Source organism: Drosophila pseudoobscura, chromosome 4 (assembly GCF_009870125.1).
Source record: "Drosophila pseudoobscura strain MV-25-SWS-2005 chromosome 4, UCI_Dpse_MV25, whole genome shotgun sequence".
In the NCBI taxonomy this organism is placed as follows: domain Eukaryota; kingdom Metazoa; phylum Arthropoda; class Insecta; order Diptera; family Drosophilidae; genus Drosophila; species Drosophila pseudoobscura.
Window position 1 is genome coordinate 485,317 of NC_046681.1, and position 14,877 is coordinate 500,193.

The 14,877-nt window shown below is 44.0% G+C and overlaps 1 protein-coding gene across 7 annotated transcripts in view; it reads left to right on the forward strand.

Moving 5' to 3' along the window:
• The window catches only part of AGO3 (Argonaute 3), a 285,673-nt gene that overhangs the window by 9,850 nt on the left and 260,946 nt on the right, over positions 1 to 14,877 (forward strand). The window lies entirely within an intron of this gene.

A 14,877-nucleotide genomic window follows, 5' to 3' on the forward strand; every position in this document is an offset into this window, starting at 1 on the left:
TAAGGATTAGTAATTTAATAAGAGGAGGAGAATTAGTGGTGGATATAATATGGTAGATGTAATTATAATCCGAGCATTAGACCTTAAACGGTTCATGCCAGGAACAATTCGATCTACAACGGTATAAAATTTCTAGTAAGTCTAATAGGAATCGTGAAGTTTATGCGGCTCAACAGATCAGGGCTGTCTTTGTAACCCTTGATCAAGTTGTGCATCCAAATCACACCAAGCATTTTTCTACGGTTAACTAAGGATGGGAGGTTTACTAATAGCAGTCTACTAGAGTAAGATGGGAGTCTCACATCTTCATCCCAGTTAAGGCCCCGCAGAGCAAAGAGTAAAAAGTTTTTCTGTACTGATTCTATACGGTCCTGGTGTACTTTGTACTGAGGGCACCATACCCAGGAGCCATATTCTAGGATCGGACGAACAAGCGAGGTATAGCAAGTCTTTGTTATGTAGGGGTCTTAAAATTCATTTGACCACCTCTTTATAAACGCAAGCACGCCCATGTCCATGGTAGAAATGTGTTCATAAAACTTTAACTTGTGGTCTAACATAACCTCAAGATCATCTACCAGGGTGATTCTCTCAATAGGACCACCAAATAGGGTATAGGGAGCCAATAAAGAGCTAAAAGGGGGCTTTCGAGGTATTAAGGTGTAACAAGTTTGCACAACACCATGACTGAAAGGTATTGAGATCGGATTGCAAGCGAGAATGAAATGTTCTTGTACTGGGCACAGAGTTCAACATCATCCGCATACATAAGTACTCGGGTGTGAAGAGTGTGAAGAGTAAGTGTCCTAGATGGCTGCCCTGTGGTACTCCCGAAGAAACCTTTACTGGTAAATAGAGGGAGTTTTTGAAGAGGACTCTTTGAGACCTGGAACAAAGATTGCTAGAAATCCATCTCAGGAGGTTAGGCGGAAAACCTAAAAGGTCAAGTTTATGCGCTAAGTGGGAATCGTTTACAGAGTCGAATGCTTTACTAAAGTCTGTGTAAATAAAATCTGTCTGTAAGTTACCTTAAAAGCCTTTAATAATGCTAACAAGTTCGTGGTGGTTGAACGCCGACTTATAAATCCATGCTGAGTTGGAGATATAAGTGACTTGCAGAGATGATGCAAGTGCGGAGTTAAAACCTTCTCAAACATTTTGGGTATAGAGGATAACTTTGCAATACCTCTATAATTCTTTGCGTCAGACTTGCTACCTTTTTTATGGAGAGGAATTATAAACGATTCCTTCCTGATCGGGCGGAAGCAAGAAGAATCGATGGACTGTGTGAATAGTTTAAGCAAGGGTCCACATAGAACATCGGTGCAGTACCTGTGTACACAACCTGGAACCCCGCCTGGACCCGGTGAAAACACCGGCTTAACTAGTCGAAGATCATGGAGTAAAGAGCATTCATTTAACAAGGGACTAAAAATGCCGTTCGATCTCGGCAACCGTATGGGTATGGATGACCAGAGTAGCTATCTTCAGAATGGGTGGTTTGGAAAAATTGGGCAAAAAGATCGGCAATTGCCTGATCATTATTTGCCGACGTATTAAAAAATGATAGCGAAGATGGGTGTGCGGACGTTAGTTTTTTATTTATTTAATTACAAAAGGAGGAAAGAAGAGAAGTTAGTAAAATATAGATGATTATAAATATTGCATGCTATTAGTTTAAGCGATAGTTCAGGGGATAAGGTATGACAGAGGGAGCTATAACTATGGAATATAACCGTAAAAGGCTAATGTTCGGCATTATTAGACCTACTTATGGGTAAGCGGATTTGCCTAAAAGTACGGGTAGGTCTAGATGGAACGGCAAAGTCAATCTGACCCAAGAGAGTTTGGGAGTCAACAATCCCGAGAAGGAGCTTGTGCACGAACATTACATTATTTAGTCTAGACCAAGTCCCAGTTTAAGTTACGAAGGGCAAAAATTCAAAATTGCTTTTGCACGGGTTCAATGACAACCTGCTGCTCTTTATACTGAGGGCTACACACACAAGAAAAATACTTCAAAATCGGACGTACTAACGAGTTGTTTCGTAACTTACGGGTCGTCAAACTCCTTGGACCAACGCTTGATGAACGCTACCACACCCTTAGCTTTATTTACTGTTGCAGCTATATGGCTGTTAAAACACATCTTGTGATCAAATAGGACCTCGAGGTCATTTGAACTCGAAATTCGCTTCAGGACATGATTTCCTAGAACATATGAGATAAAATAAGGAGCGCGATGGTAAAATGTCATATGTTTGCATTTAGAAAGGTTCAGAAAAAGAAGATTAGTTGAACACCACAATAGTAGTTCACTTAGATCCAGTTGAAGGCGTGTGCGCAAATACCAATTAGAGTAAGCCAGACAGATTTTAACATCATCAGCATACATTAGTGTAGTAGAGTATGTTATAACTTGAGGAAGGTCATTCACAAATACAATAAACAGAAGCGGGTTCAGATGACTTCCCTGTGGCACTCCTGAAATAACATTGACAATATTTGACAACACATTAGAAAACAAAACATGTTGAGTACGGTTAGAGAGATAAAACAAAATCCAATCTAGAAGATTCGTTGGGAACCCTAAAAAAAAGCTTGCGAATAAGCAGAGCATATTTCATAGAATCGATTGCCTTGCTATAGTCCGTAAAAACTACATCCATCTGCAAACCATTTTAAAAACCACGGTGGATTAAGTGAGAAAACTCAAGAATGTTAGTCGATGTTGAACGATGTCTGAAAAAACCATGTTGCGACGGGGATACCACGATAGTTTTCAATATTTTATCTTGAACCTTTTTTGCGAAGCGAAATGATGTAGGACTCATTCCAAATTACTGGGAGACAAGACTGTTCCAAAGAGAGATTGAAGATAAAGGTCAAGGGTTTGCAAAGGGACAGGGTATTTTAAAATGCAACTTGGTACCTTATCTAGACCTGCAAAAAACGATATGTCCATCGATGACAAACTTTCCAGAACAACGTTTTGTCCTCGAAAATAGGCAGAACGAGGGGGAACGTTGTGAGTTGCTTCGGAGACCGCAACTCTACATTTATACCCAATACATAGTCAGTATGGCTCTCCTCCGGCAGACGCCGCTAATATTAAACGACACGACAAAGAGTGCGTGCGAGAGAGACCGAAAATCAGTCTGAGCGTGACGTCGGGCGCTGCGTAGCTGCAAATGCCACTGTTCCTTTTGGTTACAAAAATGATCTGATCTGATCCAGATTCAGCAATCTGATAGATATGGTCGTTATCTCCGATTCTGCGGTTTTAGTTTTCTCGAATCTTCAATATTGTGGATGCAACAGATTTTCGTCCTTTGTGGGGCGGAAGAGGGCGGGGCGATATTTTGAGGTATACGTTTTATATTGAGATCTAACAGGAGTGTGGGTACCAAATTTTGATACGAAACGGTCAAGGTCCGATATCACAGGAGTGTGGATACCAGATTTGGTTGCTCTGGCTCTTATAGGTTCTGAGATCCTTGAACTCATATTTTGCAATTGTCAAAACCGACCATGAAAACTGTGTGTTAGAGAGAGACAGAGCGAGAAAGAATGAAATTGTTTTCTTGATTCTGGCTATAATATTTATACGATCTGGTTCAGATTTTGCACTCTCAAAGATATAGTAATCCTCTGCGTTTTCAGTTTTCTCGTATCTTTGAATTTGTGGAAGCCACAGATTTTCGCCCTTTGTGGAGGCGTAAGTAGGCGGGGAAAATTTTTAAATATTCTCGTAACAGTGACATATCACAGAAGTCCAGATATAAAATGTCGTTGCTCTAGCTTTGATAGTCTTTGAGCACATAGTCGAACACATCACTATGCGATGCCAACGCCAATCCTCTGTCAATGCAAGCCAATACCGTAACTTGTGTTACCCAGCCACTTTACATGTCTGCTATTACACATATGTAGATAAGCAGTAGGCGCCACACTTATTGTATAATGTGCGGTATAAAAACAATAAAAACAGCTCTCATTTGAAAAAAAAAAAAAAATCATTTGAAAGACTGTCTGTTTTGTTCGCATAGTCGAACACATCACAAACAGATAGGGACGGACAGACAGACGGACGGACAGACAGACAGGGCTCAATCGTCTCGGCTATTGATGCTGATCAAGAATATATATACTTTATGGGGTCGGAAACGACTCCTTCTAATATACCCCAATACTCATTTTGAGTATCGGGTATAAAAATGCTGTTAGCGTGTTCCGCCCCCGCAAAGGACGAAAACCTGTTGCATCCACAATGTTGCAGATTCGAGAAAACTAAAAACGCAGAATCATAGATAATGATCATATCTATCAGATTGCTGAATCTGGATCAGATCAGATCATTTTTGTAACCAAAAGGAACAGTGGCATTTGCAGCTACGGAGCGCCCGACGTCACGCTCAGACTGATTTTCTGTCTCTCTTGCACGCACTCTTTGTCGTGTCGTTTAATATTAGCGGCGTCTGCCGGAGGAGAGCCATACTGACTATCGGGTATAAATGTAAAGTTGCGGTGTCCGCAGCAACTCACAACGTTCCCCCTCGTTTTGCACTACAAATACCATTATTCAACACAATGTAACTTTTTTTCGACACTGTAAACTAATCCGACTTGTTTTTGATAGATTTGGGGCTTTAAAACTGTTTAAACATTTTAAATTTTATTTTTAAGAAATAGTTTATTTTTAAAAAAATTATTAAATTTATTAAAGGGGCCCCGAGAAACCGGAGACGACAATTTACAAGGGCCTGGCAATGACAGAAGGAGTTGTGGATCGATTCTTCCTCCTCGTCGCGAAAATTTCTGCAGAAGTCACTATGACGGTTAGAAAGTCTAGAGGCGCGAATGCCGATCTGCCTGTGTCCCGAATGGCCATATCGATCTCGAGACCTTACAGGAGGAGAGTGCTTGATGCCATATCCTGTTTGCCTTTTGCTCGAATATTTGGTGCTTGATAAGCCTACACGTAGCCAAAGGTATACCTACTTGTTCCCTCTCTGATAAGAGGATTTGCAGTGCCATGCCTGGTTAGCTCGTCAGCGGCATCATTCCCCTCGATGTCCCTAGGTCCGGGGAAAAAAAAACCCATATAAAGAAGATATCTAACTGCTCTGCGATCTCTGTTGAAGTTAGCGCTTTGTTAGCTCCCGCAGCAGTACGTTCACTGCCACATTTCATAGCAGGGTCGAGAGGACTCCACCCTGCGGTGTTCCTCTGTTGACGTCCCCAGTGATGCCTCAACCGTCTTGCATTGTAGCATCTGAAATGGTATTGAATTGAAATGCAATTGAAATGGTCTCGGTAGTGGAATAGAGAATACAGTTTCCACGTACCTGTAGTAGCAGGAATGTTCTTCCAGTATCCTCCAGGATACAATGTTCCCTTGTATGTCATGAGAGGCAAGTGTGAGGTCGTGCGTGTGGAGGGGGTTGTTTTTCTGTTTTGTTGCTGTTTGTTTTCATTGCTGTAATTTGAGTGCGAAAATAAGTGTCAATCTCTTTTTGCAAGGATGCAGATTCGGGTTTTACCTGCGGTGTCAGCTACATATAGCTTATAGTCAGGAGTACTCAGACCGGAAACCCTGTTTCGGAGGATCCAGGGCGCCTGAATAAGAATTATGTCGGCATCATCCTTGGCTGGGTAGAGCAAGAGAGCAGCACATGCTGCCTTACCATGGTGGAGGTTTATCAGCAGGAGTAACAGCGACATTCCTGAGGTTCACCATTATTTTGTCTTGGATGCCTTCTGAAGAGTTCACGGCAAGCCATGAACCCTAATCACCTAAGCCCCTTTACGAGTTTAAAGCTGTGACAAGCCGACCTGTAATTTCTCTATCCCGCTGTAGCACCCGATCGCTGGCGGCCTTCACATAGCTTAAGTATCTGGCGTCACTTTGCCATTCCGAAAATTTGATAAATTCAGCTTAATTCCTACGAGAACACTTTGAATACTAAACGTAGGTTAGGTTAGGTTAGGTAGAGACGGCCGCCAAGCTCGCTCGGAGCCCAGCACACATAGGCCGGTTTCGGCCCGTTGTGATACCGTTTGGGATCATTCCCTCCCTGCAGATGAGACTTCATGTCAACAGTTGTCCCATCCAGATGCCCTTATAAAGTTGACGATCTTTCTGGGACATAGCGTGGACATCTCCGAGATGTCGTTCAGAAAGGCAGAGCCCAAGTAATGCAGCCTCCTTCTGCTGAGAGCTGGACAGGAACAGAACAGGTGTTCCACTGTTTCCTCCTCGTCCTCGTCTCTGCAGCTGCGGCAGAAATCATTGTATGGGGCACCCAGCCTGTTTGCGTGGGTGCCTACTAGCCAGTGTCCTGTGAGGGAACGTATGACTGCGCTGCACCTTTCCCTGCCTAGTTTGCAGAGCTCTGAGGTGCGCTTCTTGTCTATGGTCGGCCATGTTTGCCGAGCTGTGCGACAACGTGGCCCTGTTTGCCACTTGTTGTCTATCAGTAGCGTGTACTGCTCTTTTATGATGAGCTTGCAGGTGGCCATAGGCATACAAATATCCTCCTTATCTTGGAGAAGGGGGGTTGTAGTGCCAGATCTGGCCAGCTCGTCCGCTATGCAGTTGCCCTCGATATCCCGGTGACCCGGGACCCATATAAGGCTGATAGCAAATTGCTGAGCCATCTCGTGAAGAGATCTGCGGCACTTCGCCACAGTAGCCGAGTTCGAGGAGATCGCGTTAAGTGATCTGATCGCAGCTTGGCTGTCGCTGTAGATGTTTAGATTGGTTGCCGTGGTGGTAACCGTATGAAGGCAGTACAGAGCCTCCCTGATTGCTGTAACTTCAGCTTGGAAGACGCTACAGTGATCCGGAAGCCTGAAGGATTGCCTTATGTTAAGTTGTTCAGAGTAGATTCCTCCTCCAACCCTGCCGTCCAGTTTTGAGCCATCCGTGAAGATGCTTATGGCCCCGTCTGGGCCGGGGGGTCCCTCGAGCCAATCGTCTCTATGAGGGATGATTATGCTGAATGGAGTCTCCGTGTGCTCCATTGGAACTTGATAGTCCGTTCTTGCTGGGACCTTGTTGTTTTTGTTTAATATAGATGAGTGACCTATGTTCTGGGGTACCCATTGTTCAGAGTCCCTAGGACGTATTGCTGCCATTTCTGCCCGCTCCTTTCCTGCAAAGTCAAGGCTCTGAAGGCATAACATGGCGTTTAGCGCATCATTTGGTGTAGTTCGAAGAGCTCCACTGATGCAGAGGGCGGCTGTTCGCTGAACCTTGCCCAGCTGATTGGTTATTGTCCTTTTCGCTAGGGCAGGCCACCAGACAGTAACTCCGTAGAGTATTATAGGTCTGACTATTGCCAGATATATCCATCGGACTATGCTTGGGTTCATGCCCCACTTTAGGCCGATAGCTTTTTTGCAAGTATAGAGTGCTGTCGTTGCCTTCCTCACTCTATCCTTGACATTCAGGTTCCAGCTAAGCTTTTTGTCAATTACCAACCCTAAGTAACTGGCACTGTCGCTGAAGGAGAGCCTGTATCCGTTTAGTGTTGGTGGGTTGAGGGGCGGGACCTTGTATTTTTTTGTGAATAACACTAGTTCCGTTTTCGAGGGATTTACTCCCAGACCGCGCGATTCCGTCCAGTCCGACAGTTGCGCTAGCTTTGTGGACATTAAGTCGCACAGTGTTTGGGGGTATTTCCCCGAGAAAATAATTGCAACGTCATCCGCATAGGCCACGACTTTGCAGCCCCCCTCTTCCAGGTCGCAAAGAATCTTATTGACTGCAATGTTCCATAGAAGAGGAGACAGAACTCCCCCTTGCGGGGTTCCTCTGTTGACATACCTTGACTGGGTGGACGATCCCATCGATGATGTCACCGTCCTGCGTATGAGCAATTGATCAATGAGCATCACCAAGTGACGGTCCACCCCCAGGTCAGTCAGGGCTTCTGTAATGGCGCCCGGTGTGACGTTGTTGAAGGCTCCCTCGATATCGAGAAAAGCTATTAGTGAGTATTCTTTGAGATGCAGGGATTTTTCTACACTCGAGATCACTTCGTGAAGTGCCGTTTCCGTGGATTTTCCTTTCCGGTAGGCATGCTGCGCACTTGAGTACAGCTGTAACCCGATAAGTCTCTCAAAGGTTTTGAGTAGGAAAGACGAAAAACTGATTGGTCTAAAGTCTTTTGGGGTTGAGTGTGAGGCTTTGCCTGCTTTAGGGATGAAAACTATCCTAGCCTTAAGCCACGCTTGCGGTATTGTACATACCGCCAGTATCTTCCTGAAGATACTATGTAGCCAGTTGATGGCCGTCTCCCCGGCCCTCTGAAGCTGGGCCGGGATTACCTGGTCCGGGCCTGGCGATTTAAACGGGTTGAAGCTGTTTACTGCCCAACTTATGTTCCGTTTTGTAAGGATATGGTCCATCGATTCTACCGATCCCTCTCTTGGGAGGTGAGACGGCTCGGTGGATGTGCATCCGGGGAAGTGCGTGTCGAGCAAAATGTGCAGGGACTCCTCACTAGAGTTGGTCCACGTGCCATCATTCTTTTTGAGGTACCCTACCGAGGGGGTGGTTTTTGAGAGAACTTTCCGGAGTCTTGCGGCCTCCGAGGTTTCCTCGATTTCGGAGCAAAATTTTTGCCAGGAGGCTCTTTTAGCCTTCCTCGTTTCCTTTTTGTATAGTGCTAGACTGGTTTTATAGTCTGCCCAGTGAGTATCCTCCTTAGTTCTTGTGGCTCTGTTGAATAGAGTCCTGCAAGTTCTACGAAGGGTGTCTAGTTGCTTGGACCACCAGGGGGGTTTCTTTTTTCCCCTTGGTCTGGTAGAGGGACATGCTGCCTTGAAGGCTTTGTTGCACGCATCCGTAAACCTGTACACAAGACGGTTTAGGTTGTCTTCAGTGTTCGGGCAGGTAGGGGCGTTAGGAGGGAGTAGCTCCTCCAGCGTTGTGCTATATTTTTCCCAGTTGGCTTTTCTGGGGTTGATATAGTCTGTTGGTTTGGGAATATCGAAGGATAATATCGTCTCGATATACCTGTGGTCCGAGAAGGAGTGGTCTCCTAGGACTCTCCAGCTCTTGATTGTGTCCAGCAGTTTGCTTGACACTAGCGTGAGGTCAATGATCCTGCCGATTTTTAATTATAAAAGTGGGGTCATTACCCCGATTGCATATGAATAAATTTGAGTTCAGGATGAAGCTGAACAGTGACTCACCCCTTACATTCGTGTCCGAACTCCCCCATTGGGTGTGGTGGGCGTTGGCATCGCAACCTATAAGTAGGTCTTTGTCCGTCCTTTCGCTGTCGCTGGCTATTTTGCGAACAAGGTCGCTCGGAGGATCATCCTCCTCGTGGGCCATATAGGATGCCACCAGCCTGAGATGATGACCTCCTAGTTCTAGGCTTGCCGCCGTGTTATCTCCATCGCTATAATTGTGGAGCAGAAAGATATTTAGGTGCTTTCTAGCAAGTATGCAGGTACGGATTTTACCTTCATTTTGGGATACAATGATCTTGTATTCCCTCGTCCCCAATCCACAGACCTTGCCTCCTACCACCCAAGGCTCCTGGATCAGGACTACGTCGGCTCCGCTTGCGTCTAGGCGGAGTATGAGAGCAGCCGATGCTGCTTTACAGTGGTGGAGATTTATTTGAAGGACCCTTAGGACCATCTTCAAGATTCTCCACCACCGTGATGTCCGCGTCCGAGTCGTCTGAGACTCTCTCTCGGCACATTGACTCGAAGTCGAGCATCAATTCCGTATCTGAGGAGAAGCCTTCCTGGTCTGGCTCCAGCTTGTCGTCAGGCGCTTCGATCTCCGCAACGACATCCTGCACGTCTGGGTTGACGACAGGAAGCGCCGCGGCCGCCGCGTCCGATTTGTACACCTTGATGGTGACCGAGCTGAAGCCGAAGTTGAGCTCTCCTTTTGCTGCCTCTATCGGGGCCAGCGACTCTTTATTGAGAACGAGAACTGTCTGGTTAGTCGGCCCTTGTGTCGTCTCAACTTTGGCTACCTTCCAATCGGAGGTTGGTAGTCCTGGGTTGCACCTCTGCAACATCTTGAGGATGCGTTCTGGCTCCTTAAAGGTAGCCGGCACCCAAATTCTGGCCCTTGGTCTGCTGGGCACCTCGCTCCAGTCGACTGCGACGAGTTTCGCCCCAGCATAAACCTCGCCGACCTGCGCTACCGCCGCTTTGTACAGCTTCACAGAGCGCTCGTCTTCGCAGGCAATTATCTTTACATTGCCCTGGAACCACCCCATGTCCTTGCAGACTGGCGGAGGTCCAGGGTCTTTGTCGAGGAGTTCGAAGCAGCGGTCGGCCAATGCCGCTTCCACCCACTTCCACTGACTCCTTGGGATTCTCCCCTCTGCGCTGCCTTTGTCGAGGACACCAATTAGCGTCCTCTCCTTGGCAATCTGCGCAAAGGAGACATTTGGCAGCACTCTGGAGCGCTTTGCTACCGGTCCCGGTGTCTCCTGCGAGCGCTGCCTCTTGGCTTGGGGAGCCACCTTTTTCTGTTCTAAGGTGAACTCCGGAAGTACGGCCGAAGCCCATTCCACCTTCTTCAGCCATTCGGCTGATGGGCTGGCTTCACTGCTGGCGTGTTGCCGACGGAGTATGTGCCCTGCACTCCTCTTTTCGGCATATGAGTATCGTCTGGCTTGGGCACTTGTCGACGGCAAGTCAACCCCCTCCGCTTTACCAGAAGGTCGGGCAGCCGCAATATTGCTTAGCTTCCCTTCCAAGGTGTCAGCTTCGGGAGTTACCTTGCCACCCACACCGGATTCGGGATGGGACCCCCTCGGGTTCGCACAGGCACCTTCCACCTTGTGGGTATTCCCCACTATAGAGCCGGTTGGGCCAGGCCTTTGGGCCGCTGCCTTCCCGAGCTTGGGATTGCTCCCAGTTGGCATTTGGGGAGCGCCGCACTCATTTGTTTTTTTGTTAGTTTTGTTTTTATTGTTATACATCTTGTTCCCACGAGATGCAGAGAAAGGGAAAGGTCAGCCCGGGCAGAGATCCACGTTGCCCGGGTAAGGCATCATTAGAACAGGGGGCTGCCAAGTCCCTGAGCCCTCCGTTAGAGACTGGGCTATTTTTTATACCGGGCCCCCAGCCAGGCTGACTCTCGGCACGGGTCGAGTAACACACTTAGTCCGGCCCGGTGTGAGGTGGATGTGGGGGTTGGGATATGGGTAGGTATTGTGTATGGATGGGAGTGTGTGAGCTACTTATTGAGGCGGCACCACAAGCGCATCGTCAGTGTTGCTGCTTCGCGAACACCCGCTGGCTGTCCGGGACTGCTTATTTCGGTACTCTCCCGTGAGGGATGCCCGCTTATTCGCAGCTGACCTACCGAGGTAGGCCGTTCGCTATCCGCAACCCGCGACCCGTCCGGTGGCCTCAGCTAGGCCCCCTTTGAGCTACCTCACAAGCTCATCAGACCAGATATACTAAACGTATCAACTGGAAAATATTAAGCTTTTAAATTCCAATTGAGAATTGTTTGTATTATTTTCTTTCCAAAATGTGGACCTTCAAAACTCGGGAATATTTGAAATAAATTGATTCCTTGTTTTATTGTAGTTTGTATCGTTCGTAAAAATCGATGCATAAACGGTAAAGGTGCAGCCATGATTAAAGTGGATTGGATGCGTGCAACGCCCAGAAAGACGCGATTCCGACCCGATAAAATATATATAGTTAAATATCCGCAACTCGATTTTAAGTTTTTTAACAAAGACTTTTATTTTACAACTTAAATATCTTTATGTCACAAGATTTAAATGAATTCCCCTACTTGACTTTCGGTCTGCTTGTCTCAAACGGAACTGATCTCTCTGCTGCTGGCTAGTTTCCATGAGCCCTTCTCTTGGAACTCCCGACTCTGGCTTCGGGCGTTGCTTTCCTCGGCTGCATCTTCGTGTCGGTGGCGTACGTGCCTGGATCGATATTTGGGGATGCGTCGGCTTTGATGAAAGGCATCCACTGCTGGCGATCGGTGTTGCATTACATGACGGAGCTAGGAATGTGATACTCCTTGGTTTTATGTCTAGCTTTGATTGGTCCTCATGAGTGGCGTGATTCTAAAGAATCGATTTCTCGATAGTGGCGTGATTCTAATGTTGATGAAACAATGTGGTCCATTGTTTATATTATGGAGGGCCCTTGGAGTATGGGAAGAAACAGTTATTGATTCTTGAGTGGGGTCCTGTTATTTGTGTGGATGGGGTGGATGAATTGTACATAAACATAATGTGTATGGGATGTGGGGAATTATGGATATGTCACTCCCCCAACGTTTGTTATTATCCTGTCCCTAGGCGATTACCCTCGGGTATAGTGACGGGGTGTCAAGTGCGGTGGCTGAGGTTGGTTCCTCTTCTGCTTCTATTATAGGGTTTATACATTTAACCGTGACTCTTTTAGAAGTTTTCGTAAATTTAACAGCTACATAACTTAGTAGTACTAATATAATTATGAAAAATGAAATTAGTAGACTTATTTGTATGTGGTGTGGTGTGTATATGTGGTGTATTGCATAATTATTTCATTAGTTTGGATATACGACAGTGGTTTTATTTTAGTTATGTTGTTGTTGACATAAACATTCTGGGCAAAATCTAACGTTGTGTTTGATATTGTAAATTCATTTAATTGGATTGAACAGTTGTAGATTTTTATAATGGTATTTCCTTCCGCTATGATTTCTTGGTTTACACAATTCTGATTTAGCGTTGTTTTTGGAAGATTCCACGTGATTAGTATATTGGGTTCAATAAAGTTTATTTGAAAGTTTTGAAAAGTTTTGGAATATGGACATTTAGTGGGAGTTTGCAATCAAATTCCTTTTATACAATTGTCATTGGTTTTCAATCTAGTTTCTTTAACAAATACTTCTTCATTTTTTATGTAGTACTTGTCGTATGTCATATCTGTTAACATATTATTTAATTCGTCTGGATACGGAACGATTTTATAGATTGGTACTTTTGTAATGTCTTTGGGAATGTTGGAAATTATTAGAATTTCGTTGGTATCGGATTTTAGCCATGTGGAGGTTTTTATATTTAGTATTTTCTCAGAATTTATTTGTTCCAGGTAGTCATGTTTTAATAATTTTGGATTAAATATACCGAGCCTAGTTAATTGCATACCTAGTTCTATATCTTCGATATATTCTGTGAAATGTTGTAGATTGAATATCAAAATTTTTATTTGTTGATTCCTGTCTTTTTCTTCATTTAGTTTGTTTATAACGTTTATTCCGCTATTAACTGCATATATTACCAAATTTAGTTCATTCATTTGAATGCTATGGCTGGCTAAATTTTCTATTTTTTGTTCCAAATCGACTTTATCTTCCTGATCTAGTGTTCCAAAGAGATATTTGTAGGCTGTTCCTACTATATTGATTAGGCCTCTTTTATTTCTTTTGGTTATTTTTAGCCCGTTCATTTCTCTTTGCAATTTGTCTACTAGATATTTTATTTGGATTATGTCCTGGAATTTAGTGGCTTGCCTTAACAAATTTTGGTATAGTTCTTCGGTTTTAGTTACATTAACAGTTAGATAATGGTATTCGTAATTGATAGGTATGATGATCGATCCAGTTTTGAATATCATATATCCGTTTTGGGATTTTATAGAATTTATTTCTATGTTTTGGCCCTGTGCCATTACGATGGTAATTATGAGGAAGATGTGGATTTTAATTGTGTTGAAGTTCGCCGATTCCATTAACTTCCTCGGTTTCTCTGGAATTATTATATTTGCTTCTATTAGATTTCTTCTTTTTCTTGAATTTTGATTTATAATGAGTTATTTTCCTACCCCTATTCTTTTCTTCATAATGTTTTTCGTCTACCTGTCTAATTTCACCCGTCCTTTTGAAAGGATTTGTTACCTTAGACTTAACTAGAGGTGATAGTTTATAGCGGGTATCTACTTCATACTCTATGCGGTTTTTATTTAATTGTTCACTTTATTTAGTTGTGTGTCATAATCAGGTGAGCCTGCATAAATGAATATATCAGCTGGTGTCCTATTTGTGGTATTATGTTTGGTTTTATGATTATAAGTATAAAGAATTAATTCAAACTTCGTGAATCTATCTTCTGTGTTATCCTCGCTAGATATTATTCTTAATTTTTCATTTACTGTTTTATGAAATCTTTCTACGTCAGATATTCCATTTTTGCTGGAAGTGTTTTCCGCATTCAGCCATGCTTGCAATGCTGTGCACATAAAAGCTGAATCTTTATCGGCTTTGATTTCAATTGGTTTGCCCATCTCGTTAAAAACTTTCATGATGGCTCTTTTTGCTTCTAACCAGTCACGACTTTTTACTTCTACAAGAGTGGCAAACTTCGAGTATACGTCAATACATGATAGGAACTGTTGGTTACCAACCATATAGAAATCCATGACGTATTTCTCTCTGATGTTTAGTATTTCCGGTGTAGTTTCGAATGCCAACTTCGTATTTCTATGCTCTGTTTTGGCAATATTACAAGTAGGACATTCGTTTATGATGTTTTGGATTAGTTTTTGATAATCCGGGTAATAGTATTTTCCCCTAAACCAATTGACGGTTTTCTCTATCCCTGGATGGAGTAAGCCTTTATGATTCTTTAATATGGTTTCTTTAAATTCAGCGTAATTCTGAATATCTAGGAGTTTCGTGCTTGATTTAATAGCTTTGGTTATATTGTTAGAATTAATGATTTCTAAATAGGCTTTTTGGAATGGAGGAAAATCTGTTTCGTTATGGAAATATAATGCGCTCTTTTTGGTGCATAGATATTCCTTTATTATATCCTTCGCTAAGGTGTTAGTCATTTCCTTATACGTGATCTTGTTGATTAGCTTGTGAAAATA